The sequence below is a fragment of the Solea senegalensis genome, linkage group LG16, assembly GCF_019176455.1.
Source record: "Solea senegalensis isolate Sse05_10M linkage group LG16, IFAPA_SoseM_1, whole genome shotgun sequence".
Taxonomy (NCBI): domain Eukaryota; kingdom Metazoa; phylum Chordata; class Actinopteri; order Pleuronectiformes; family Soleidae; genus Solea; species Solea senegalensis.
Window position 1 is genome coordinate 9,055,244 of NC_058036.1, and position 20,300 is coordinate 9,075,543.

Below are 20,300 nucleotides of genomic sequence, written 5' to 3' on the forward strand. Positions count from 1 at the left end.
ATGCTTTCCCTCGGGAAAACTTCAGACTTTCTCTCCTCTTTGCCTTATGACACTTGCAGATTTTGCGAGGAAAAAAGACTGGAAATTGATTCAGTATTACTGCTCTTTGTATCTATTAATCTGATGTCAGATTTACTATGACCAATATTGTTCTCTCACTGAAAAAAAAGGCTGCTTTACACAAGGGTCATTCAAATATGCACAAACACTCACACTGCCATTAAAAACAAAGCTTTCTGCCAGGCGCAGCATTCAAAATGGAAACATGTATATTGTCTGAGTTTACAAAACAAAATAGAATTTGTATAATATAAATTCAATTTACTGAGAGTTATTTTAAAATAGGGGTGGGCGATATGATATTAGACCGTCAAGGACTAGAACCTGTTTATCTGCCAGAGCAGAGAGATGGTAGTATGGTCTATATAAGGTACAATCTATGCATTGCTGTTCTATGCACTTACAAAGATGCATCAGTTTTTTTTTTTCCTCAGCCAAATCACACTATTAAATGGTGATCAAGCAATCATAATCGAACTATGGGCAGTGCCATGGATTTCTCATTCCCCACCCTGTTTGATTCAGAGTGTAGCGGGTGAAGCCATGGCTGACAATGAAAAGAAAATGAAGGAGTTGGTCCCTAAAAAATTCCACCAGCAGTTATATGGTACTGGTTTGGCTTTTCCCCAAATGACAACACACAAACAACAGTTATTTGCAAAGTTTCCACAGACCAGATTTGCACATCAGATGGCAACACGACTACCGGCGTCTTGAGCTATATGCTGAGAGTGAAACAGCGAGAGCAGCCACGCCACAGCCCGCAGAGACAACAAGTAACTTAAGACCCAAACAAACCACTTTAACACAGGCATTTATAAAGATAAAGATTAGCAAGCGATGGAAAGTGGTTGAAGCAGTTAGCGATTACCTCACCTTGCTTTTTTGAGTTAAGCAAAACATTGAATTTGAAGTTGGCAAAATTGCACAAACTATTTAATGTTCTTTAGCCTAAATGCTCAATTATATTTTTATTTTATTCCATTGTTTTTACATAGGGAAGTCCTTTGGTCGCACTGTTCACTTGCAAAATAGTAACATTTGTAATCTTTTATTGTAAAATAGTAAACTACTTAAAAACATGTTAGGATGCTGTTGATGACATATATTTTGATTCTATAGTTTTTTTGATTTGGTAATGAGATTACGCTATTTGGAAATTAGCCTGAAACACAAAAGTCCGCCGGAAATCACATATAACATATGTACACGCATATAACATATTGGAGTATTGGAGTTCTGTGAAAAGTCAGACACATGGATCACAAAACATTAATGACACATAATGTTCTCTACTTCCATATTTAAACACTTACTAACTCTGAGACCAATATGCACACTGCAAAAAAGGGCAACAACAATTGTAAATAATGTAGTCAATCGATTTGACATCGATGATTTGTTTTTAAGTCGCATGCGGTGAAATTCTGAGGTTCTGGTGGAATTCATGATTCAAATGTGTCGCTGTTCTCTCAGAATTTGTGTATCAATTTATGGGGTGATTTTGTGGCATATATTGAAAAATAAAAAAAAATATATACATTGTTATATCTTTCATATTTTTATCTATGTTTAAAACAAATCGGGCGAAAAAGTGTATTATAGAGCTAACGTGTCTGCGCATGCATGTGATCAAAGGTAAACAACAGCGCTCCCGCTCCCGTGTGTGCTATGCGGCTATCGTTACTGTATAGCTATAATAGTAACAAAGTACAGACACTGGTATATAATAATTATCATTTTATTCCAAAACTGTTAACTGATCAAGGGAAGTACTTAAAATAAAGCCGTGGAGGGCTGGAGAGTGGATTGGTGTTGATAAAGGGTAACAGCTTGCGTGGGACACGCATATAAGACACACCTAACACACCTGTAGCGAGGCTGGGATCATTTCATTGGACACAAGACCTGGCATTCTATTGATAGGGGAATTTTGACAGAGTTTTTGCACAAAATAATCTGTGTGCAGAAAAACCATCCACAAGGAGAGGAGAAATCTGGGAGCAGATGTGATGCGTGTTCGGAGAAGCGGGTGGGTAGAGGAGCGCCACAATTGGTTTGAGCTCAAGCAAAACAAATTTGAACAAGAGCATGTTTTGAGAGAAAGTGTTTGAGCGAAAGCATCACAAAATCTGAACTTGAAATCAATAAATCCTGTTTTTAAACTGAAATACCACACTCTTGAAAATTGATAGGAAATAAATGGGAGAGGGAGTGTCAGCGGTGAGTTTTTACGACAGTAAGTGAAAAGTGGTAAGACAATGAATTGATGGAAGGTGTCGTAAAAATATGTACTCCAAAACTGTAGGGGGAGCTCTGTAGAGATCAATGCGAAAAAGCAACCAGACTTGCAAAGTTCCACTTTAAGGCTCTCAACCCTGATCAAGCATTCTAGCCACTGAAGGTTCCATACCAACTACATCATGATATATATGTGAGGCCACTGAGCTTTTGGAAGTGGATGTAGAGGAGCCAGATGTTTTTTCCACTGTTGGACCAGCTAATAGTATACGTTTTTGTACAAATGTATATAACAAAGAAAATTATCTTTCAGCTATTACGGGCCATTGATATATTGGAACTGCTTTTGGGAAAATACATCAATTATCCTACATTTTCCATAGATCCCAATGTTTTGTTTTGAATAACAATATTCTGGCATATAAAGCTATGATGCGTTTTCTTCTTTTTCTCCATTGTGGTTAAACTGTTCACAGACAGTCGAGGAGCTCCGAGCTCTGGTAAACAAGACATTGCCTGTGGTTTCATCATCTTGTCTGGCCTGTGCTTTCATACATGTGGAGGGGGGGTTTCAGCATGCTGAGCTGAAATCTTACAGCTAACTAATATCCATAATTCCACCACCACCACCCCAAGTTTTAGTGTTTAAGAACATTTGCGACTGATCGTGATTAATCACAGTAAATTCTTAGATTAATTTGTTAATTTGACAGCACAGCGATGATAAAAAACACATCTTAAAAGTGCACCTGATAATCAAGATACCAGATAAGCGGAGCAGAGCAGCAGGATGCTCCTACAGCCGAAGTGGCAGAGCCAGCACTTTCCCATAATGCAGCTTAGCTCTGACCACTCTGGCTGTGAGCACTTTCTCTCCGTTAGCCTTCATTCAACCTGGCAGAGACATCAATGAAACCAGCATGTCTACGGCCAACGAGACAGCCAGAGACGACACACTCACATTCTCACACAGAACACTGTGGACACTTGATGATGGTGAGGACTAATGGTCCTGATAAGGTCAGCTTTTATGACAGACGAAGGTCCTAAAAAGATAACAAATACAGGTACACACACGTAAGTAGACACAGTGTATTCCAGCAGGCACAATCGAAACATAGAGGAGTGAATTATTCATCACAGGAGCAGCAGAGCCCGAGGCCAGACAGGCCTCCTCACCGAGAGTTGCTCCTAATCACACAAATATTCCTTTACAAACACTCATGATTCACCAGTTTTCAGTCTATGTCTATGTGTACGGCCTGTGTGTGTGTGTGTGCGCACGCATGTGTGTACAGTATTTCAGTACATCTTGATGCCCTACTTTCCTCCACCCTCTCCTGACATCTTTCCTGTCCTAATTATGTCTAATTTTCATCTGACAGTGTCTGTGGGGTATTCTGAGTACAGCCCACTTCTGTACAACACGTCTGTTCACCAAAGTTTATCTTCTCTCCAACACAACTATCTTCTTAAGTTTAAATACATCATTTATCACTTCTAACTTTCAGAGATTTGAGTTCAGGTATTTTCAAGTGGTGACCTCTGTACGCCCCCTGCTGGCCCATCAGGCCAAGAGCCAACTGAGATGACTGATCTCAGTGAAAACATGGTTGCCAGCAGGAATACAAGGTCAAACTGATTTTAGTGTCGATTGATAAAAGGCTTACCTAATAAAATCTTTGTCAAATTTAAGTCAGCAATATCTTAAAAAATAATGTTCACTGCTTTTTATCACATACTTTTCACATAAAGCAGTTTGTAAACTGCTCACTCTCCCACACCAAAGTTCATAGAAAGAAAATCAGCTCTATTGCTGCTTCATTTGCTAAGTTCATGTTCCTTTCCAACAAAGTATTTCACTGAAGTCACAAAGTAACACAATTTAGTTGCTGATGGATGTAGTAACACAAAATTGCTGTAAAATGTTTTGCCTCATTCTGTAAATGTTTCTTGTTATCTGTTAATAAAACAAATTTAAAATCAGATAACTCAGTCTTAAATTATATATTTGGTTGGAAAAGGGTTCCTTGGTTTGTGCTCTCTTGTTTGTAAGTTTGCAAGTGAGCCTGCTTCATAATTTCTGTGTCTCCTCTCATTTCTACATAATTTGCTAATAATACAAATTGTCACATGTTAGTCATCTCTCATGTCAACTCACGGCAAAGCAAATTTACCAGAGGAAGAAATTTTGTGAAAACATCCACAGCTACAGATAGTACTCAGTCTCAACTACAATACAGACTTCCTGAGTTCCAGAAATACATCGCCATGACATCAGCATCTCCTTTTTAACAATGAGCTTTTGTTAAGAGAGCAGCTCTGGGGAAGCTCTCACTTGCACAGTGGTTATTGAGATCCTGATAAATGACCTCTGAAGTCACTTCCAACAGTGTTTGTTGCCATTGTCAGGTGGAAACTCCCACTGTATTGGGCTGGGCAATACATAGATATATCTATATTGTGGCATGAGACAAGATATGGTCTTTTTAAGATCATATAATACAGATCATAAACAGTAGCTATTTTATTTTAGAGTGTATTTACAGCACAGTGTCACTCAAAAGCACAAACATCTCAAAAGAAAACTTTTCCAGAGAAACAATCTGTGTGCAGCTTTATATCCACATATATATATATTTATATCAGGATATATATAAATTTAGCTATATTTGTTACCCATATTGCCCAGTCTTTCCAGAAATATTGATTTCATTTATATTGTGATATATATATAATAATATTGAATGACAAGAAAGAAAAAAAAGGATATTATGATGAGATTTTTTTCCACCCATATTGCCCAGCCCCACCTCAGTATGTCGCAAGCTCCTGTGACACACTGAGGACTACTGTAGATCTCTGTGTGAAGATCCCATGGTTTGGTAGTAAGGAGGAGTGAGGATGTTGTGTCTACATTCTAGACGAGTGCGCATGTGTGTGTGTGTGTGTGTGTGTGTGTGTGTGTGTGTGTGTGTGTTCATCCAGCGATTTAGTTGCAATCTATAGATCCTGACTAGCTGACCCAGGTACTTTGTATCTCATGCCTTTGACCTTCCATCAATAATATCACCTTTAATCCTGTAAGAGCACACACATGCACATGCTCATACACACTCTCTCTCTCACACACACACACACACACACACAGATCCTGTATGTGGTTCATTCAACACTAATGCAGAGCACTCTAATCTACGTCCATCAGGACACCATTTATAAACCTGAGAGGAGCACTTTCCCTCCTTAAATGCACTAAGACATTTAATTGCATTTAAGTCCCCTCCATCCTACCACAAGAAAAAAGTAACGCTCCTGGGTTATTTTGCAAAACCAAGAGTGATCCATGAATTTCCCAAAATATCAATGTACATGAAGGTAATAATATGCAGCTTCTTTAAAAGATCATGAATATTGTATTGCAAATTGAAGCCTTATTACAAAACTGAAAACTAAAATCTCTGTTATATTTGTTTGTTTTGTTTGTTACATGCACATAAAAGAAACAAGTTCCCTGTACAATGAAAATCCTGCATTGCCTTCCACTATGAATGTGAATGCCATTAAAAAATAGAAAAATATAATGTAAGGGGATGGGGCATAATGTGTGATTTATGACCTCGCATATCCAGCCTGCAGTACCTTCACCGCCCACCAGGGCACTACACTTTGGGAATCACTGCAGTAGGTCACAGGTCTGAACAAAAAAAAAATGTAATTGCACCTTTTCTGAGAAAATGCAATTTCATATGGTTTGCACTCATGTATTTAAGTCAAGTAAAATTATATTGTGATGATATTCTCGGGGAAATCTGTACAATAGGAAAGTGCTATTAGAGCCATTGTGGGGGGGTTTGTGTATAAAGACAATTCTTGAAGTGATGACATGTTCACAGAAATCTTTTTAAGAATAAAAAAGATAAAAATTGTATAGGGAAAGTACTTTTCCCTTGTGGATAAAGTGTAAATGTAAATCACAGGGCTTTCACTCTTGTTTGGCACATGCTTCACTCCACTGCTGGATTTTACAGTATTTATCAAATATCAAAAAGTAATTTTCCTCCTGGATCAGTGTGAATATACAGTATATAATCAGTCAAATGTTTATATCTGGTGCACCGCCAAAAACTGTGCAATGAGCAAATCATTTGTGAGATGTTACACAAGCTCTCAGACACCAAATGAGTCATAAACCCGTGGATGTTGAGCACAGGATTATTTCATCTCCTTCACGAGGCAACATTGTAGGCGTGAAAATGAAAATACACGTGGGCAGAACACCCTTAGTTTCCATAGAGGACAGATTAATGCTCACAATTTCAAACACTGGCAGGAAAACCACTAGGAGCTTCATGCTATAGGAATTAAATCACAACATGGAGTCCCACTATAGAAGCTTCAGTGACTCAGATGTTGATCTCATCACTGTCCCTAATATTTTCTCATGTTCACTCTGCAGGGTATCACTCTCCTGACATTGCTCCCTGTTGTCACATGGAACACTGTAGTGACGACACTGCTGTTATTAATCCATGAAAATATGAGAAGTCAGTCCCACTACACTGGATTTTATTTCACCTGCATGAAGGTTATGGATGCAGCAGCAGAGAAGGACTTCCCCTCCCCAGGGAGCTCCTCTGTGGTCACCTGTTTTTCTTGACACTTCCGTTCCCTCCTTTCAGCTGAGAGATTGAGCTGACATCAGCCTTTGCTTAAGGCTACCAGGCCTGGAAAGAGTAAACTGAATCAGGCTTGTTGGGTTTCAGGTAGAGTGAAGTTAGGTTTTTGCTGTATGAGTCATACTCAGGAAAGAATGGCTGATAAATTAAAAGTCCCCACACACCTATCAAACAGAGATGAAGCAAAAGGATCTAAACAAATAGAAAACAATGACTGCATTTAGTTGCTAAAACCACTACAAGTCCCCATGACCCATTTTAACGTATCCATGGTCATAATTGAAGGTGGTCTGGAGCTCAGTATCTTTCCCAAGTACACAAGGACTGGAGGTGGCAACTGATCTGATTAGGGGCTGGCCTACTTTAACTCCTGAGCCACACATATATCTAATACTCTACAATACTAAATAAATAAATAAATTATATTACACAAATGTATAAATTAGAGGGATTGTTCAGATTATTCTTTCAAAAGTGTTTGCCCCTTCACCTCAGAGTTAGACAGCTTCTTCTGACTGAAACTGAAGTTTGTAAACCACTCACTCTCCTGCACTAAAGTCATTAAGATAAAGACTTTATCGGACTCAGGATTGCTGATTTACAGCTGCCTCAATGTTTTTCTCTTATCCCAACAAAGGATTTCAAACACTGAAGTTACAAAATGACATTTCAACTTGCTGATGGAGACAGTAGTGGATCAACAGCTCCAGTGTGCTGTCATGTAAAATTGCTGATTTTTTCAATAGACTTTGGTGTGAAGGGGTTTACAAAGCAACACAAACTTTAGTTTCCAGTCATAAAAGTATATCTAACGAAGAGATCAAGCTAGGGATGCAACAATTAATTGATTCATCAATAACTAAATTAACTGTATATTTTGATATTCTATTTTGACCGGTAAAATAATTCTTAGATTTTTCAGGTTCTTAAATGTGAATATTTTCTAGTTTCTTTGCTCCATATAACAAAGATATCATTACAATTGATCAATGTGTGTTTGTTTGCAAACAAAATAAATCCTTTGCAAGATTTGGAAAACACAGATCAATCTTTATCAACATTTACCAACAATTTATGGACCAAACAACTAATCAATTAATTGAGAAAATAATCTGTAGATAAATTAAAAATATATTAAATATATTAAAAATAATTGTTAGTTGCAGCTCTAGATAAGGACAACTCATGACCTATAATGAAAGGGAACTGAGCTTGTAACCTCTAAGCGAAGTACTCATTAATAATTGGACATCTAAATTGACCCCAGCCATGGGGGCCACATCCAGTGTACTCTAGTGCCAGTCCAAAGGCCGGAGAAATTGGAGGGTTGCATCTGAAACGGCCTCTGAAAAAAAAAAACATCACTGACTTCAGTGGCAAAGATTTTATTAGGTTTGCCCTTATGGTTAAAATCTGTTTTTCCCAATGTTCAAGGAGAGCAAGCCTCCATGTCTTAATTTTGTTCTCAGTGCAGTCAGTACCTTATACAACCATTCTTCAAATAACCTGAACTATCTCTTTTACGGGTAGCAAATTTCACATGCAAGGCATGACAGAGGTCTGGTTTATCACCCTTATCGCTGTAATCGTTCATTACCGAGGAACCCTAATTGCATCACATCAAAGTAACAGCCATGTCTTTCCTCAGCAGCAGACAGGAGGTAAAAGTGAGCATGTTAATCTGTCTCGACGGCTGGAATCTCCACAGCATCAAGCAGCCTTTGCAGCTCCACTGGAACTATTACATCAGCCCACAAACAGCTTTAATGGCTTACTCAGACCCAAGTGCTCAGCTAGCTAGCCAGTAAGGGTGCTGTATATATTTATCCATAGTTTAATTTCACAGGGGAAAAAACTACACTTATACAGCCCTGATTGTGCCGAGGGACACGAGTTACTGGTCTGCCTGGCTGCCCCCTTTGGTAAGTTTGTATAATGTACATTTGACAAAGTGACAAAATAACATTTTAAAATCCTAATGGGGGCAGCAGTGGATCAACAACTCCTGTGTGCTGTGATGTGATGTGATGTAAAATCACATATCATTTTGTGAGTCACAGACTTGGTGGTTTATTAAGGGACAGAAACTGAAGTTTGCAGTTGAACAAAGTGAGAATTTTGCTTTCAATCTCAATATCTTTCCCTCAAGCGCCAAAGACTCTTTATTAAAGACTCTATTTAGGTTGTATTGTAATTAGAAACATTATATATTATAAAACCATGATTTTATGTGATCCTTTCATTAACTATTATTGAGAAGTTCCTATAACTCATATACCACTGCACCCTCTTATATAACTGCAGTCTGACACTGCAGGAAAACACCAGCTATGGATCAGAACTCGTGCTATCAAATATTTCCTGCAGGGGGCAGAACTAACATCCATCCATCCATCATCTACCGCTTTATCCTCCACCAGAGGGTCAGGGGGGTTGCTGTGCCAATCTCAGCTACATAGGGCGATAGGCAGGGTACACCCTGGACAGTTCACCAGTCCATCTGCCAGATCTGTGGCAAGGTTATACACCAGATAAACCAGAATTGCCAACACTGCTGAGGGTAGAAAGAGAGCAGTGAGTTGTTTAGGACTGTAAATTCCCGGTCGACTGGTCTATTAATCAGTCGATACGTTCTGGTTTGACTCAAATTCTGCGATTCAATTCAAGTCGAATTTTTGCCATGTTAATTTCATACAGTCTATGGTTAATTTGGATATAATTTGCTATTGGACGCTTGTTTGTGTTTTTCAGAGCAAACAAACCAAACAATCTCCAAACACAAGAAAACGAAGATGACGAATATGACCAAGATTAGCGCAAGCGAGAGGTGGGACTATAGCCCCATTCCCACTAGCACGGCAAGCCTCTCTTTGACACAGCACGGTTATTTTGCGTTTCCTTTAGCGATAGTACCTGGTACTTTTTTAGTACGTGTTCTGGCGAGGTTCCAAGCAAGCTGAGCTGATACTATGCATGACTTCGTCAGAATGCCGATCACTGATTGGCCAGAGTGCCATCACAGGAAGAGGCATGAGCAAGACGTCCAACACAAGAATCAAGCCGAACTATAGATCAGTTAAAAAGACTTAACAATCCTAAAAACGTGGGTTAACAATTACCAAGGAAAATGTCTAAAATCTCAATATTTAACAAATGAGTCTGGTATTTAGCGATAGCACTGCTAAAAGCAGCGATCACGACCGGCAAGCCGCATCGCAAACTCTGCCGCTGTTTCTCAGTTGAGTGAATGTGGCAGACGGAGTCTGTGCTTCGTAAAAAAAAGTCACGGCACTTTCATGCAGCTGTACAGTGATGAACACACACACACAGAGTGAATAGTGGAAGAGTTTATGATGCCATTATGATCAGCAGTGCTATCGCTAAATACACCAGACTCCTCTGTTAAATATTGAGATTTTAGACATTTCCCTGGTAATTGTTGGAGATGAATCCAAGTTTTTAGAATGTTAGTAGTTTTAACTGATCTACAGTTCGGCATTGTTCGGCTTTGTGTCGGATGTCCCTTCCTGTGACGGCACTCATTCATTACATTACATGTCATTTAGCAGATGCTTTTATCCAAAGTGACTTAATATGGAATTGAGTACAATCTGGAGTCGAACTTGTGACCATTGCAACCATGTCTTTTGCATACAGGGTACTGGTCTTAACCACTGAGCCACTCCACCCTGCAGCCAGTGGCCAGCAAGTTGCTTGTTGCTTTTTTTCCATTACTTTGCTGCACAAATGCTGTTCGTACCTCCGAGTGATTATTCCTCAGGTGTGTGATTAAATTGGAGGTATTAAATGAAGACGTCTTGGTTCCTCCTCGCATAACCAAAGCGTTGCAGTCATTTAGACTGGCACCGAGTGAGCATGCTTGTTCGCCACAGCTAGCCACGGTTATGCCTCACGGCACAGTTTGATGAGGTCAGATGGGGTGGAGTGGTTCAGTAGTTAAGACCGATGCCCTGTGCACAAAAGACTTCATGGTCGCAAGTTCAACTCCACCCCTCGCAGGTTGTACTCAATTCCCTTGTAAGTCACTTTGGATAAAAGCGTCTACTAAATGCCATGTAACGTAAAGGTAATCAATTGCGCACTGGTAAACGTAAAAGGACCATATTGTAGCATGTTGGGAGGGTAGATGGGCGGAGCTTACATGCACGTCTTGAGTTTGCTAAGAATAAATGTGTTCCAAGTTAATTAAATGTGGTATGTTTGTGCAGGCATGGTGCAGTAATCATTGTTGTTGTTTCACTAGATTACTTCTGTGTTTTGCAGTTAATGACCCTCTGTGTTTTCACTTAAGGTGGTGTCGTTGTCTTCTCCAATTGTATTTCCTCTACTCATTATTGCTTACTGCAACTCAAGCTCGCCACAATATATGGTAAGAATGCTTTGACATTTTGGCGAAATCCAGGCATTACTGTATTGTACTCTATGTTCATTATCAGCAGAAACACTGATACCGATACGGACAGATATTACATTAATAGGATAATATCGGGCCGATATTATGTGATGGATTTCTATTTTTAGCTCTAACACATCTAGCACTCCTTGACTTGCTTTCCCACTGACACCTATAGTAACACACATAACACTCTTCAATATAATAATTAACTAGAATTATCAGTCATCTCTTTAAAGCTATGTGTTCCTCTTTTTTGAATTCCTGTCAGGATTTACAAGTGAGGTAGTGGTAGTCATTCTCTTTCACTAGGTCAGAATTAAAGGTGGAAGAGATCTATTTTCAGATGCATCATGCTTCTCTCTTATACAATTATGAATCGATTATGAAAAATCCATAATTGGAAAAATAAATGAAGTAAAATTTTCATGCAACATGCAACATTTTCATGCAACATGCTTCCTCTTCAGGTGCTCATGCAGCGATGTTGTGCTGCTGTGCCATGCAAGATCAGCTGTGCACCTTGTGCACCTTTTGCACCTTTTGCACCTGTTCTTTGCAGGCGTTAATGGAAAGTGCTCCCATACTTTTGACGACTTGTGTCGTACATTTTTCTCTCTGTAATGTTGTTCTCTGCTTTGTCCGCCTCCGCCACTTTTCAAGAGCATCTTCCAGAATCACATCACGTAAGCTACACAAGGCGTGGCATTGGTTCTCTTCTTCTTCTTTTTTCCCAGCGGTCGGCATCCAGCTTAATGGTGCTTACTGCCACGGCTTGGGTTGGCTTACTGCCCCACATTAGGGGGTAGCAACTGTATGTGTAATAACGAGTCACCTCGAAAGTTTTATCAAACATGGCTGAGTGAGTGGATGCTGCAAAGTGGGAGTGGATGTGGCCAAGGAAATCAAAGTGAGAATTTGGACCCTATAATTTGGTTCAAGCTTGAAAAAAAAAGGAAGCAATAAGTGTCCATATGCAAAAGTCAAAATTTGGAAAAATTCAAAGTCAGCTAAATTCACAAAACACCGCAAAATTCTGCTAGCCTCTAAAATGCAGAGGACAATTGGCAACACAGAGCCTCAGTGCTCACTCACAACATAAGACAGACTAGACTAGTATTTTTTTAAGCACTAGTCCAGTATTAGCTCCAATAACATTCTATGTGAACGTGAATGTCAAAGCGTGTGTGTGGGAGTGTGTGTAGAACAATCTGATTGGAGAGCTTCTCTGTGTGGTCGCTCCATGACCGTCACAGAAGCAATGATGAATCTTCCACAAAACTAAAAAAACACGAAGCATGAACTCAGAATTTAGATTTTTGTTATTTTCCTTTGTTTACAGTGAAATATGTTCATTTTGTATTAAATGTGTATACATGCAGGAGTAATCAGAGTATGAATCGCATTATCCAGGTATGTTAGTCCAATTGAGACTAGCTCTATTTTAGTTGGGCTAATGTTTTGTTGTCTTAGTCCAACTAAAATCTGACTTAACATGCATGTAAACCCAATGTAAATGCTGCTTTCCATTTACATGGGAACTCGGAGCTGCGAGGGACATCACCATCATGTTCCAGAGAGAAGTCGGAAAAAACAATGGACGCAAAGGTATCAGGGGCTAGCTTTGGTTAGCAACACCAGTTGATAACAACAAGCATTTTGCACACACAAACAACGTACAACAGAAAGCACATATTATCTTTCATGTTTACATGTCATGTTAAATTTCATATTAGTCTGAAGCAACAGTTTTCAACATTCTCTAATCGTATTATTATCTTTTGTATATAGTTATAATTGCTTGTGTGTACAATTAGTAAATTGTATAGGCAAACACTTTGTAAATATAAAGTGTGCAAAGCTGCAATGTATTGATTCACTCTATTTCTTATTCTTCTATTTTTTTCAATGTGTTTTATTTTGTAAATTTTCTATAATGAAATGTTCACTAAAATGTTGCAATAAATGAAATTACTTTAACTTCCAAAGCAATCCAATATATAGTAGTAACTATTAAGATGTTGTCATGTGATAATGTGTGTGTTGTGTTTGTTAGCAGTGTCCAGTAGTCTACATGAAGACCAAAACCTGGTCCGAGGGTTCCTCATTTCCAAGGAACTGGGTTTAGGGCTGATATTTTAATTGTGATAAGATTAAGGTTAGGGTTAGACATTACTGGTTATGGGGATAATAATGCTTTGTATAGAATGTCTAAATGAATCGAAGTCAACGCAGAGTCCTGAGAACAATAGCTGTGTAAACCTGAGTGTGTGCGAATGTACAGCCTAGTGTATAGCATGGTATATGCACTATGCTGCATTCTCTGTGCTGTATATTGAGCTGTATTCCGATGTGGGTGTTTGGTGAGAGCACCGTTGAGCGGCGTCTGAGGGGGGCGGGGATAAGGGGGTGTGAGGCAGGCTCCTTTGTCCTGCTGCAGCTCCCGCTGCTTCCTTCCCCCAGACATGACAGTAAGCTGCGAACCCTGACGGACTGACTGACTGTGGCAACAGTGAAAGGCATGTGCGTCCTGCATATTCCTACATACAAAACTATGTTAGCATCAATCATTCCAGAGGACGGACGTAGCTATTTGACGGTAAACGACGGAGATTCAGCGACAACTTCCACGGTCAATGTGTGTCACAACAGCACAAAGCAGCGCAAATACAGAGATTACAGTCCTTTAGCATTAATATCTATTCTTCAAAAACACACGTTGTTCAGGGACGTACGTCAACGAGGTAACACTGGCACCGAGTGAAACGCTTATTAGTTTGTTTTAGAAGGAAATGCATTCAGGGGTAACAACAAGCTAACACATCCAACAGCATTACTGCTAACCTCTGCGACAACACTCACACCCCCGACAGAGGCTGTGAGTGAATGGGGGCTGAGTTGGCCTTTCAGCTTCAAAAAGTAAATAAATACAATGTGGAGAAGAGTTAAAACAACTCCAGCGTGTGTAGTGACGACAACACAAACAAACACAGGCAGAGAATGTGACAGTGAAGCCGCCGCCGCTGCTGCTACCGCTGACAGGAGGTTCCCTCCTTTACTCCCGTTTAACCACGCGTAGTAAAAAAGAAAAAAGAAAAAGAAAAACATCATCATCACTTACTTGTTCTTCCCGCTCGTGTCTGTGTTCCTCACAAAAAAGAACACGGAGTCAACATGATGTTTTCCTGCGCGCAGTTTTCCCACTGCCACAACTGCAGCTGCTGCTCGTGGATCTCAGGCATCAGTCTGTGTGTGTCAGCGTGTGTGAGAGGATGGAACGCCTTTTCTCCTCCAGGAGCTGCATTGTTGACATTGGCTTCATGACGTCATGCTGGCCCTCATTCACAACAATGGCAAAGCCCCAAACCACCCCCCCTGCTGCTGAGATGGTTTAATCTGTCAAACACACGTGCATTTTTAAATGAAATCTTACTCTGATCAGAAAAAATGTTTTGATTCAATTTCCCTGAGCCCTTCAGCAACACTGGAACTAAGAAAATAGATTAGATTAAATGACATTAAACGCTAGCTTTCCAATAGTGCGAGCACCGTTGAGACAAGTAGATCCAGAAATTGAACCCCCAACCTTCCAGTTTACTCTACCACTGAAACACCGTCACCCCAATTGCAGTAATAGCTGTTAAGTGACATTACAAGCTTCAAGTAACTGTAAATGTCTTTCTTTAGTTCATATTTATTAAAGGTTTCTATATCTGTAAAGTTGAAAATGTGTTTCCCTCCAGTGACACTAAAGAGTAGTAGCACTAAATAATCCTGACCAACCAGTAAGCCATTAACTATGAGTTTTCCCTCAATAACCTCAGAATTATTGCTTATTCGTAGTAAGGAAGTTGTTGTATATGAGTTACGATCTCAATATGCTTTGCTTAGTATGGACTTTATAAGGTGGTAGTATCACAAGAATAAGAAAAGGAGCCAACTTTAGATTAGGGAACATGTCTTGGTTAATAAGTGTTCAACTACTTGTGAATTAGTAGTGATCAAGATGTCACTTTAGTATGGGGAACATATTCTAAGTAACAAAGACTTCATTTAGAGTTATTTGGACACTATTAACACTTGCAGGTTTGTGTTTTGTTATGTAAGAACAGACAATATTCATTAGGTGTTATGAAGGGAGAATTACTATTCTTGTGATACTACCACCTTATAAAGTCCATACTATGCAAAGCATATTGAGATTGTAATTCATTTTTTCCTTCATTTTTTGCACTTGTCTTCACTCTAATAAATAAATAAAATTCCATAATAACTCACTCATGGTGTAATGTACAGTAATTAATAAAAACAATTAAAACAGGAGGGGTTTATATAAGCAGCAGCAGAGACTGTTGATAAAAACCATACTGATATAGACTTTTAATTATAGCATAATAATAATGGTGATGATATAAATGATAGTAATAGCCTTGAAAACTGGATCTGGATCCTGCAACCTGCAAGATGAGGACAGAGAGAGAGAGAGAGAGAGAGAAAGAGGGAGGAAAGGAAGGAAAGACACAAACTGGGGAGAGAAAGAACAAGGTTAATGACATATAAAAAGTCATATTCATACCCTGAGGGTGAGAGAGTGAGTGTGCGTGCACCACAGGAAATTCCCCCAGCAGTCTAGGTCTATAGCAGCATAATGGTCTAACTTTAAATACAGAGAGAGGCTCTGCCTCCCGAACTGTCATTGGAAGTTGGTAATCTAATCTAGATGTAACAAAAGCATGAACAAGTATTTCAGCATCCTGTAAAGACAGAATGTTTCTAATTTTCATAATGTTCCAGGTGCAGGTGGAAGACGGCTGTTCTGGAAATTAGTATTATGTGTGACTCCAATGACATTTCCTGGTCAAAAGTAACTCCAAGGTTCCTCACAGTGGAACTGGAAGCCATGATGTCATCCAAAGTGACAATGTGATCAGAAAGTCTTTCTCTGAGGTGTTTAGGGCCGAGTATAATGACCTCAGTTTTTTCTGAGTTTAAAAGTAGAAAGTTACAGGTCATGCAGGACTCAATGTCTCTGAGACATTCCTGGAGTTGAACAATCTGATTTATTTCATCCGGCCTCATTGATAAATATAGCTGTGTGTCATCTGCATAACAATGAAAGTCTATGTTGTGTGTCCTAATAATGTTCCCTAGAGGTAAAAAAGTATAGGCCCAAGCACTGAGCCTTGTGGAACTCCACAATTAACTTTTGCTTGTAGTGAGGCTTTATCATTAACATGAACAAACTGGAATCTATCAGATAAGTATGATTTAAACCAGCAGAGGGCAGCACCTGTGATACAAAGAGTCTGCTCCAATCTCTGCAATAGAATATCATGATCAATGGTGTCAAATGCAGCACTAAGATCTAACAGGACAAGTAAAGAAACTAGATATACCAATATCTGACGCCAAGAGAAGATCATTACTAACTTTAACTAGTGCTGTTTCTGTGCTATGGTTTAAAACCTGACTGGAAATCTTCAAACAAGCCATTAATGCGCAAATATTCACATAATTGATTAGCAACTGCCTTTTCTAAGATTTTAGAAACAAAGGGAAGATTAGATATATGTCGATAATTAGCTAAAATATCTGGGTCAAGGGTCGCATTTTTTAGAAAGGGGTTTAATAACTGCTATTTTAAAACGTTTTCAGTTAATAAGGATAGATTAATTTGAGGTAATATAGAGCTGTTAATTAAAGGAAACACATCTTTAAACAGTTTAGTGGGGATAGGATCTAACTGACAGGTTGATGGCTTGGATGATCATACTATTGATGTTAACTCAGGGAGATCTATAGGGGAGAAATTGTCTAACTGTGCACCTGGTGCTTCTAAAGCTCTTGTGCTTAAATATGAGTCAGTACCACTATGAGGGAGGAGATGATCCATTTTTTCTCTAATTGATGTTATTTTCTTCACAAAAAAAGCTCATAAAGTTAACATGCGAAGAGCATTCACTGTGTGCTTCCCCAGTGAACAAGAGGATGATGATGACGGAGATCATCTTGATGAGCTTGAGCTGTGGTGTGACTTATCCCTGGAAGATCACAGTAGATGTTGCTATGGCAAAGAAACAGTGCTTGCAGTGTTTTGCGCACACTCTTCAGCTGGGCGACGGTTTGAAAGAAACAAAAGTGGCATCTCCTTCTCTTTCAAAGTTATCAAAACTCAGCTCACTGAGACTCCTGAGAGGTCTCCAGGCATAGAGTTCTTGGAATCTTCATCAGCGTGAAAATGGCCAGGACACAAGATGGGATCACTGCCCCCTTTTCAGATCCAGTCTACCTCAAAGCAGCTGCCTTGGATCCAGCCTTTTCTCTGTTGTGGGTGGAGCCCCATGTGCTGGTCAATCATGACGTCAAAGTAGAGGTGGCACAGCCAGTTAAAGGTAAATTTTACAGAGTCTAATGTAACTTTTTAATCATCCTAATCGTAATCTGATCGAATTGACTGCAACAATAATGAATCATTTCATTCTAACACACTGCATCAGCAACACCAATAGTAACAAGGACTCTTACGTTTGTGCTATGGTTTTTACATATTTTGCCAGAATTGATCCTGCAAGCTGGTGCAGAGACTGAGCGACCTGTGCCTCTTGTTGATGAAGAAGAGCAAGAGGACCTTGGAGAAGGGCTGTTATACCAGAAGAGGCAGAAGAAGGATGTTGGGAACACTCCACCACTACAGTTAAGTCACTACCTTGACATAGCAGAAGACAGAATGCCTTTATTCTGGGCATTGAACACGAAGGCTCTTCCTTCACTTCCGAGTGGCCATCAGAGTCTTGGCAGTGCCTGCCTCCAGTGCTCCAGTAGAGCAAGTTTCAGCCATGGTGGCATCATTCTACGCCCCCATCGTGCACAAATGACTGACAGACTTTTGGCCAATTTGGTCTTTTGCAAATGCAATGCAGCATAGGGCCTTAACATATAAAAAGCACAACCCTGTTCATTGTTATCGTCATGTATTTGCTATGTTTCTCAGATGTGCACACCAGTGGGGAACCTTCAGGGCCTTCTATGCCTTCTAAGGCCCAACATTAATTCTGGACCAAAAAATATATATATATATATAATATATATTATATATATAAAATATATATGTATGTATATGTATATATATATATATATATATATATGAAGCTGACAAATTATAATACAAGAAATGATGATAATAAATTTTATTTGATGGCGCCTTTCATGGCACTCAAGGTTGCCTTACATCAAGTAAAAACCAATCAATAAACACTAAGTATTATTATTATTAGTTTTTAAAAATACATACATCTGGGGGTGGAGTGGCTCAGTGGTTAAGACCGGTACACTGTCTGCAAAAGACATCATAGTCGCAATGGTCGCAAGTTCGATTCCGCCCCTAGCTGATTGTACTCCATTCAATTGTAAGTCGCTTTGGATAAAAGCGTCTGCTAAATGACATAACATGTAATATTAAATAAATGAAACAGTTCTAACAGGGCGTTAAAACTGTCCCTGGTCTCCCCTAGTTTGCATTTGACAAACGTTATCATCAGCTACAGAGTGTTGCAGGCCTTTTTCTTATTGTCCAAATAGGTTGAAAATTGAAAAACAGCCTTTTTGGGTGATAATGCTGTAGTTTTTACAATTTTAAAATAACACTATTTTGTCTGCTGCCTAACAATGGCTGATGCACCTTTTAAACAAGCATGAAAATACGGTGCCATTGACTGTGATTTGGTTTTAGTTAGCCATTGGTCTAAAGAGAGAAATGTGCCAACAATGTACCCGCTAATTCTTCATTTTAGGGCCAACACAACCACGAGCACAATGATGGCACATATCACATCACATATGGCGTATTTGCACCGGCTCTACTCGCCTCGGCACGACACGGCACGATTTCGTTGCATCTCCACTACAAAAAAGTACCTACTATGGCTGAGTGAAACTGCGGTGACTTCGTTTTATACGCGACACACACACACACGAGTGACTAGCGACTTCACACCAGACTTCTGTAGTTGTTGGAGATTAACCCACATTTTTAGGATTGTTAAGTAGTTTTAACTTATCTACAGTTCGGTGCTGTTCGGCTTGATTTGTGTGTGGGACGTCTCTTCCTGTGACGGGACTCTGGCCAGTCAGTGGCCGTCAGTCTGACTAGAACTTAGAACCTTTCTGGAGCAGGCACTAAAAATAGTACCAGGTACTCTGCCAGTGAAAACGCTACTTAAACTGTGCCGTGGCGAGTAGAGCCGGTGGAAATGAGCCATAACAGATTACTTCACAGAGATACGTTAGCCTACATAATATTTGGATAGGATTATCCAAGAAATGTTGGGAGGGGAGGTGTTAACATGGGTGGAGGGGAGGATTGTGATGGCGACAGGGGAGTGAGTGGGAAGATGCATGGGTTGGAGGCACAGACCTTTTCCTGTATTTGTTTTATGTGATTTTTATAATTATTGTCAATAAAAGATTATACGTTATTGTGTTAAATAAAAGGGTATTTTCTTAAAGCTTGAGATACTTCATATGTAAGCTAGACAGACATTTCCCCTGCTCATTACTGTGCACAAATGTACTTTTGTTATGTACTTAAGCCTAAAAAGCCCCTCTGGTGCTGGCAGACCTCCCGGCAGGGTGCAGAGGCTCCTCTGCGGGTCGGGCACCCTCTCTGTATTTAAAACCTTCATTTTTGATAAAGCTTATAGTTAGGTCATATCTTAGTGAGGCTGCTATAGACCTAGACTGCTGGGGAAATTATGTGGTGCACTCACATTCACTCCCTCACACGCAGCGTATGAATATGACTTTATTATATGCCATTAACCTTGTTCTTTCCCTAGTTTGTCTTTCCTTCCTGTCCTCTCTCTCTGTCCTCATCTTGCAGTCTGCAGGATACAGATCCAGTTTCGAGG

The 20,300-nt window shown here is 39.6% G+C and overlaps 1 protein-coding gene across 1 annotated transcript in view; it reads right to left on the reverse strand.

The window, feature by feature from the left end:
- Positions 1 to 14,643, reverse strand: part of LOC122782988 (transcription regulator protein BACH2-like) — a 30,108-nt gene extending 15,465 nt beyond the window's left edge. The window contains exon 1 of the mRNA XM_044047617.1: positions 14,516 to 14,643. The gene's annotated coding sequence lies outside the window, so the exon portion shown is untranslated. The remainder of the gene's footprint in view (positions 1 to 14,515) is intronic.
- Positions 14,644 to 20,300: the final 5,657 nt, after the last annotated feature.